Raw genomic sequence first — 9,016 nt, 5'->3', positions numbered from 1 at the left:
CCCTGGGGTCCCTCCTGCGAAGCCCCCTGGCCTGCCCTCTCCCGGAACCCACTGCCCCTTGGTAGCCACCAGCAGCCCCGGGTCATTCCCCTCCACCGCTCAGGCTTTTTAAGCACTTTCCTAGGCCGTGTGTCTTCATCCACAGCTCCTCCTGCTCCCTCCAAACCCATCCAGCCACTGCGAGCTCTCCCTTTTCAAGTCTCTGCTGCCCTTTCCTTGCCCTCCCAGGACCCTTTGCTAAGGCAAGTCAAGTTCTTCTCTTGCCTGGCCACAGCTGCGGCTGCCTAGCTGGGACTCAACTCCCTGCCTCCAAGTGGCCTCTGCCCAGCACCAAAGGTGTCTCCCTGCAGTCCTCCAGCCCTGCCACCTAAATCCTTCGTGGCCTACATCCTGCTCTCTTGCAGGCTCCGGCTCGCCCACCCCTTCCCTGCGTGCCCCTTGACTGGGCCTGGCATGCGTTCCCACCACCCCTCTCCCCCATACTCACACACACCAGAGGGCAATGAAATCACCCAGGGTCTGCCACCAATGACACACTATTGCGGGGTGCAGGGGGCGGGGGCTGTTGGTTCTTGGTAGAAAGAGGGTGAGAACAGATCATTTATAATAACCGAGAGAAATAAGTAACTCATTGTGCTGCCTATAAGTTAGTAAGATATCTCACCAAGAGAGGGGCTGGTGACCAAGTGTGTGCATTACAGGTTGTCTTTTGACATTGTCTCCTCCAGTCTGTCCTCAGCTCTGAGCCATCAAACTCTCATTGCCGAGTCCAGAGAGCACCCCCAGAACGCTCTACCCCGCATGGGGTCACATGTCTCCAGGGTCTTCTTCAGGGTCCGGGAGATACTGGGTCTGCGTGGAAGGTTGGGGGGGCATCCTTGTATTGAAGAAGGCCTCTCGCCTCTTCATGGGTCACAGCCTCCCTCCGTGAAGTTTATGTTTCTCTCTGCACCACAGTTCCCCTTCCTGGAATGAGTCCTGCAAAAAAGGGCCACACCTCGTCCGGCCACCTGCAGCAACGTGGACGGAGTGGACAGTCATGCTAAGAGAAGTAAGTCAGGAGACAGACCCATACTGGGTGACATGACTGCACATATATGGAACTTAGAGGGGGGAAGCACAGCTAAGCCAGAACAAACTGGGAGTCTGAGTAAGGAATGGAGGCTCCCAGGGGAGGGTGGGGGGCAGAGGACCCAGTAACCCAGTGGCCTATGGTGGGGGACGTGGGTGTCTCGGTGGGGGCTGTGGGCGGTACCTGTTTCTGCAGGGGTGTGGACTTGTGTCTCCGAAACCCAGGTAGTGTTGTAACCTGCATAACGGCAGTAAAATCTGATACAATTAAAAGCACCAGAGACATCCTCTGTCCTGCCCCTTTCTCCACAGGTTCATGGTGACCCGACCTGTCCTCCGCTGGTTCCTACCAGCCCCCTTCAGGCCAGGCAAAGGCCTAGACCTTTTGCATCCTCAGCCTAACCCCAAGGCAGCCCTTATCACGGCCCCAAATAGCGCACACAAGTAGACTGCTCAGAGCAGGAATAGCGGCAACGCTTAGAGATGTGGCCAAGACGTGGCCAGCTTCAACTGGCACGCATCGCCGGCGTCACTGTGGCCCAGCAGGCCGGCACAGGCGCGCCCCTTCCAGGACACAGGCCTAGGAAGAAGACTGGTGAGTAAATGTTTGAAACAGCAAATAATTTTGCTTAACCAGCAGTTTCTCTAAGTTGCCCCCAAATATTGTTTTTTTTTTAAGATTTATTTATGCATGAAAAACAAGATTTATTCATGCATACAGGACTGGGGTACAGGCCAGGGGGGTGGGGGTTGAGAGGATTCACCAGAGACAGCGTGGGGAGCAGAACAGGCAGATTGATGAAGTCCACTGCTGAGGGGAGCAGTGGGGGGGGCAGGGGGAGACAGGAGAGGTCCGCTGCGCCATGTGGGTCAGCTCCTGGCCGGGGATGGAGCTCACGCTGCTGCCAGGGTGTGGGTCCTTACCACCGCGGTGCCTTTACTGTCCGCCTCCTCCAGAGGTGGTCAGGAGTAAATGCCTTAGTGTCTAAGGCCACAAGAGATGCCTGTCAACTAGCCTCATTCTTCCAAGTTCCACCTGCTTTTGCTGTTTCTGCCTCTTGGCTTTGCTCAAATAACTTCGGCTCATTGCAGAAAATTCTGCATTTCCAGTGCTAGACTCTCAGTCTTGGCAGATTGCAGGCCACAGGCAGAAAGGAGGTGCCCTCACAAGGCTCTGTGGCCTTCTCCCGTCCCTGCGTGTGCCTGCTACATTGTGGGAACAAACCCACAGCAGAATATTACTGTCGTGACCATTTTTTAAGGACTTTTTTTATTTACCCATACAGCTGTGCCCTGTGGGTCACTCCCTGGCTGGGGATGGAACGCTGCTGCAGTGGCTGTGATAGCTTCATAGTGCTGTGACTTAACCCCTGGGCCACCAGGGAGGGCCCCAATATAAATTTCATTCAAAAAAAAAGAAGTAAAAGCATGGGTAGTATGTGCCAATTTGAGCCTCGTAAAGGGGATGTCTGTGTGCACACCTGTGTGTGTGAACACATGTGGTTGTATGACATGAAGATTTTCGGAATACACAAGAGTTTACCCTGTACAGAGGGGCCAGAGAAATGTGGCTAGGGAAAGCCTTGTTTTTTGTTTTCTATCCTCTGAATGCTTAACTCAGTTTAATTTTCATTAAACATCAACTACCAGGCCCCCCCCCTTTGAGCGCCATCCAGAGTATGTGTGTAGGAATGTTTACTGAGACTGGGGTGACCGCTGGGGTGTGGGAAGCATGGCCGGACCCTGCAGCCCTGGCCGGGAGCTGGGCAAGGCGAGGCCACCTGTCTCATGTGCTTGGTCAGTGACAAAGAATGGGGAAAACTACTGAGGCAAACGGGACTTGGGGAGCAGCTTTGAGAGGTCAAGGCTGGGGCTCTTCTTCCTTACCTGCAGCAGAGATAAGTCAGCATCTCGGTGGGCCTGGATTTGGTGTCCAAAGCGTGTCTGGAGAGTCTCAGAGCAGCTGCCCGCTCAGGCACCCTGGCCCCAAAGGTGCCCTGGAAATGCTTGCTCCAGCCATCCTCACTACCTGCCAGTGTGTGAGCAAGATGGTTAGCCTTGCCTACTTGCCGTGCGGGAATGTGGTGCCAGTCGCTGAGGCAGGAACATTCTGCCAGGCGCACCAATGCTGGCATGTGTCTGTGTCCAGGGCGGCATCGACTCCCAGCTTTCCCCAGGTGCTGCTCTGAGCCCCCCCCCCACTTCACTGTGCAAAACCAGGAGCCCAGGGAACTCCCCAGGCCTCATCACCAGCACCTGGGAGGCACCTTCAGCGATACCCCGGTACCCAAGATGCATGAAAATCAAGCCAGCAGCGTTCAAAAGCTCTCTTCAAGCAGCAATGGTTAGGCAGCAGGATACAGAGGTCAAGGGCAGATCCCGTCCTGGGACTTGAGCTTCCGGAGGATGACCTGGGATTAGAAGCTCAGCCTCCTGGTGGCCTCTCTTTCTCTTGAAGAGTTCCTGAGTGAGAGACCACACAGCTCACGCAGCACCAAGGTGGTGCCTGCTCCAGGCCCGAGGGAGAGAACATCTACCGGTTAGCCTTTCCCGAGGGGACCAGCGTCTGCATCAGGAAACGCTGGTCCCGCCGCCAACGGCTGCCTTGGGATGAGAGTGTCTTCGATAATAATCCTGCCAGAAAGCTCTGCCTCACGCATTACCACTCTCCCTGGAGGGTAACTGGAGCCTGGAGCGACAGAAACCTCCACACACCGTGGCTACAGAAAAACACCAAATCCGATTTTGCGCTTTCCCCCCGATTATTAGACAAAAATAAACACAGATTTTCTTCTTTCAGAGTTAGAGCATTGACTGTTTATAGGCAAACAGCTTTTCCAAAATAACTTTACTTTAGCATTTGGCAGGCTGTCTTGCTTCGAAGTCCTTTTTAGTATATGAAAATGAATATATTTTTTATTTTTGCAAATGCAGGGTTAATACATTCTGCAGCTTGCTGCGTTAGTCACTTCCCATTGCTCCACCACATCCCACTTGGGCTTCCAGAAGATTCCATACTCTGGAAATGCCATCCTTGTTGTTTTTTACCTTCTCATTGATGATCATTTAAACTCTTCTGGTTTTTACTAGTACAAACAACACTGCAATAAACATCTAGCACACTTCCTTGCGGAATTGCTGCTGTGAAAGAACTTTCTGGAAGTACAATTACCGAGTCAAAACTTCTATATGAACTTGTTCAACTTGATTTTCAGGCGAAGAACACTTTATGGGTGAACATTCTGCAGACCAGAGGAGCATAAAATAATACACAAGATTAATTATTCATAGTGAGCCGTGTGTGCCCGGGGATCTGCTTTCTGCTGCAGGGCTCCTGTGCTCAGAACGGGCGGAAATGCACAGAGCAAGACTCCAGGTCGGGGTCACGCTGGTCCTCCAGATGTGCCCGGTCAAGGGTTTCAGCAGCAGCATTAGGAACCTGATGCCCAGGTTCATCCAATGTGGGATGATCCCTTCTCAGGGCCTGAGAAACCAACGAAGTAGGGACTGCTCGGGAAAGAGAACAGCGCCCCCAGGCGGCGTTTGAGGTCAGCGCCCGTCCCAGGGCGGATCTTTCCTGCTTAGACCTCTCTGCCTGGGAAATGACTTACTGCCGAAACCTCTTCTTAACTGAAATTAATAAAGAGCACAACGCGGTAAGAGCGAGTAAGTCTTAGGGAGGCTTAAGAGTCTTCGTGGTCCCGTTTGAGGCGTCGCAGAAGGCCCGTGACGGTGGCCTCGCAGTTTTCCAAAGACAGGGAGTTAGCTATGCGCACCTGGCCGACCACGGCTCGCCAGCGCCCCGTTTGCGAGTTTCAGCCAGGTGCCCCAAATAATTGGAACTGGCACTTTGTTGGAAAATGGAGTCAGGCAGTAACAAATAAAACCTTAGTAGACGTAGGAAAGATGGTAAAGGCATATTAGAGACAGAGAGGCGCCTCCCTGGAGGCGCAGGGGGTACCGCGCAGCACTGTGAAGCTGTCTGCAGCCCCTGCAGCACGAGTTCGATCCCCGGCCAGGCAGCTGACCCACATGGCGCAGCAGACCTCGCCTGTCTCACCCACAGCAGTGTTTCAGTCCATCTGCCTGTTCTGCTCCCCACTCTGTCTCTGTGGATCCTCTACCCTTGCACCTGTGGTGGGTACCCCAGTTCTTGGATACGTAAATGGATAAATATTGGGGGGGAAAAGTACAGACACAGGAACAGTTCTGGGAAGAGATTTAAAGGACAACTCAGAAGTCAGATAAACAGTCTCAGATTTCAGGTTTTCTCAGCCTCCAAGCACTGACACTTCGGTCTGAGTGACACTTCATTGTGGGGGGCTGCCCTATGCCTCTCAGCATGTCCCCGAGCTGGAGGACAGTCACAAAGCCCCACCCACCCAGTGTGACAATCCTTATTTTCTCCAGAAGCACTGCCACATTGTAATTGGCATTTCAAGGTCCCGGGGGGCCTCTCCCACAACCAGGCAGCTGCTGTGGGCCCCGGCGGACAGTGGTTGTGATTAGGAGTCTTCCCTCGTCCAGACCAGCAGCCCGAATTTGGCTACTGTGGGTGGGCTGAGAAGCCCACCACGCCAGGCAGGGTTAGGAGGGGTCTCCGAGACCGGAAGCTGCTCTAACAAGGAACCGTTGCTCGGTTCTGGAGCTACAGTGTGGGGTGGCAGGGAACCTTTCCAGAAAATTGGACGCTCTGGGGCTGGAAGCCCAGAGACAGCTGGAGGAAGAAACCCCAGAGGGCAGGCCAGGAGAATTAGGGTGTCTGCATGGTGAGCATCTGAAGGTGAGCTGTGACACGGTGTGCATGGGGGTGGGGGAGACAATAAACCCTTTAGTGAGGATGTTGACTGTGAGGATGCAGCATGAGGAGAGAGGGGAGTGGTTGTGTACTGGTAGGGTGGCCAGGCCCCGTCATCTGAGTGGAAAACTTTCAGGCTGAGAGAAGTAAAGGATTAAGTGTCTTTTCTAGCTCCCTGCTCCCCGAACCTCACACAGTGCCCAGCACAGAAGCAAATGCTTCTGGCAATGAGGCAGCTGGCAAATTTCAGCCCTGGTTGAGCTGTTAATTTACAAATCCCCTCCCTTGTGAAGTCTCAATTCCCATCTGCCTGCTGGAGGAGCTGTTCCAGGGCTGAACTGAAGTGAGACCTGTGAGCCTTTAACAGTGACTACCTGTAAAGACTGAAGATTTGGGAGTTACCTCCAGGTGGTTTTCAGTAGGCCCAGACATTCACCAGCATCGGAGGGGCTAAAAAGCAGGGTGGTTTTTTGGTGGTGGTTTTCTTTTTTTTTTACACACCTGCTACAGTTCAAGGAAGTAGCTATGGAAAATGGTAACAAGACATGCTCTTCCCTGTCTTTTATTATTATTATTATTTAAAGATTAAGTTTATTAGAAAGAGATAAGCGAGGAAAAGACACTTGCATAGACACAAGCAGGCAGAAAGAGCTGCCCCGAAAGGACAGGTTTGCAGAGAAAGAGACCTGCGTGGTTGCAGGCGGGTGGTCTTAGGAGAGCAGCCTCCCCTGAGGGGGTCAGTGCAGAGAGGTCCCGGCACGGTCACGGGCAGGCAGGAGGCTGCTGCCCTGCAGAGGGAGAGTGCAGGTGGCGAGAAGCACCTGCATAGGCACAGGTGGGCAGAGGACTGGGCCGCCCCTCTTCCAGGCGGAGCTGGGCGCCAGGGCTTCTGCTTTCCCCTTACACAGGGTCGCCATCTAGTGACACGAGGGCCACACTACTCTGCTCCAAGGTGGAGACCTCCGAGGAGAGGGTTTGGGCTGCGTTAAGTTCTCTGGCGGGGAGTGGGCCAGATATGGCCTTTGGGGAGAGGGCCCCACGTGGCCTGGGGCCGCCCGCAGAGGAGGGGGCAAACAGCAGCTTCGTGTGAACAGTTTCTTGTTTTTCAAAGGGAAAGTCCTCTCCACGGAGGGCCCTGAGGACCCACAGTGCGTGTGAGACCTGACTGTGTGGAAGTAGATCTGGCTTGGGGAGTTGGGGAGAGGTTTCAGGCCAATGAGGGTAGCAGGGGGAACCCCACCGTGGACTGGAGCCTAGACAGGCCTGTCTGTCACCCTCCCTAAGTGCACCTCCAGTTACAAACGCTGAAAAGTGGGGGGAGGTCTTGAGGTCAGGGGAGATGGGGGTGCCGCCGACTGGGGACATGGAGCGCCTAGGTTCTCCCCCACCTGCCCCCACCTCTACCCTCACCAATTCCACTTGCCCCAGACACACCCAAGGAACAAGTGATGCTGTGACTCGGGGACATTCAGCGGACATTCAGTGCTTCCTCGGCCACCCCTAGTCTTTCCGAGGGTTTTTCATGCTCGGTTCTTGGTGGCAAAGCACCACCTGTTTAGGGAAATGGCCTCTGTCTACAATCCCTGGTCTCCCAGACCATAACTGCCTTTCCTCCCTGTGGTCTTACACTGAGACAGGAGAGAGGGAAAGAACGTTCTCCGCTAGCACCACTCAGCCCTGTGTCAGCCCTGCAGACACATGCGCTTTTCCTGCCTGCGGGGCTCCCTGGGCTCTTACTGTGGAGCACTGACCCACAGCGCCTGGTCTTTGCTGGCATTCTTGGGTGCAGCCTACCCGCCCCCACCCATGTGAGATAAGGGCATTGATCAGAAGCAGGTGCGAACTAAGAACGGCGGCATGCACGCCCGTGCAAGTTCCTGCACGAGGGCCTGGCTGGGGCCCCTGGGACCTGCCCGTTGGGTCATCCTGGTTAGAGAGCCCTGCCCCTGGCAGGTCGGTGTCTGCCGAGAGAGGCTTGCTTGGAAGTCCACCCGCTCGCGTGACCCTGCCCAGAGAGCAAGGTGCTATGGCATCAGGGAGACCTCTGTCTTTGTTCAGGGACTCTCCTTGGAGAAAAGCCTCCTGCCCCCGGGAGCTCCGGGGCCCCTGGGCCACCTCCCTTCTCCCACTGTTAGAGACCCCCTCCGAGGGAGGGGGCAAAGCTTTCCCAGTGCTTGTGCCCTCCATCAAGGGCATGGCTGGGAAACGACATGTATTCATAGGCGCCTAGTCACTGGCTCTAGGGTTTTCTGGCGGAGAACGCGTACGTGAATGTTCCGCTGACTTTGTCCTGGTTCCTCAAGCCAAGCTGTGCAGGGCCCCTCAGTCCCCTGGTTCCCAGATACACAGACACGGCTCTAGACCGAAAGGTCACTGCCCCCCGCACCCCCAGTGGGCTTCTGCTTCCTTCATCTGGTCTGCGAACTCTGGGGAGTTTAACAGTGTTTTGAGTTTGAAGTAGGACAGTGAGTGCTGGACAGTGGTTAACCTCCCAAGCTGGACCTGGAAATTCCTGTGAGGTTCTGCGTGACTGTAACTTGGGACACGTGGGTAGGTTCTCATGGTCGCAGAGTGCCCCGGGGTCTCCGGCCCCTGGAACAACGATGCCTGTTCCTACACGGAGCAAGTGGGGCTTGGCCCTGTGGTTGCTAGAGATGGAAGACTCTTCCGCTGGAGTTTGCCTTTTGGAGGGTTCTTATTCACCTCAGCCAGAGCTGAGCAGCGAATCTCCCTGTGGTTGAAGGAGTCACAGTGTTTTATGCCTGATGTCTTCTGTCTCTCATGCTCCCATTTGTCTGACGCAGCCTCATCACTCTACCTTGTTGTATCTGTCCATATTATACAGAATACACGTTATTATAGATAATAATTATATAAATTATATATTTATTATCTATTTGTATCATCTATGTGTTTTATATAATGCATATTATAATCTATAATTCTTTAATTATACAATGTATATATTATACATTTATGAGAAATGTATATCTTATATATGTGGTTTCTATATGAAATTATAAACTTTATATATAAATAACAGTGTACACAATACGGAAACTTTCAGTCTACATTATAGAAAGAATAGATACTTTTATAGAAATAAAATAGGAAAGTTTAACAAACTATTCACACAATTTTTTTTTT

Source organism: Condylura cristata, unplaced genomic scaffold (genome assembly GCF_000260355.1).
Source record: "Condylura cristata isolate star-nosed mole 26May11 unplaced genomic scaffold, ConCri1.0 scaffold00005, whole genome shotgun sequence".
Taxonomy (NCBI): Eukaryota; Metazoa; Chordata; class Mammalia; order Eulipotyphla; family Talpidae; genus Condylura; species Condylura cristata.
Note: the sequence above shows the minus strand (reverse complement) of the source record.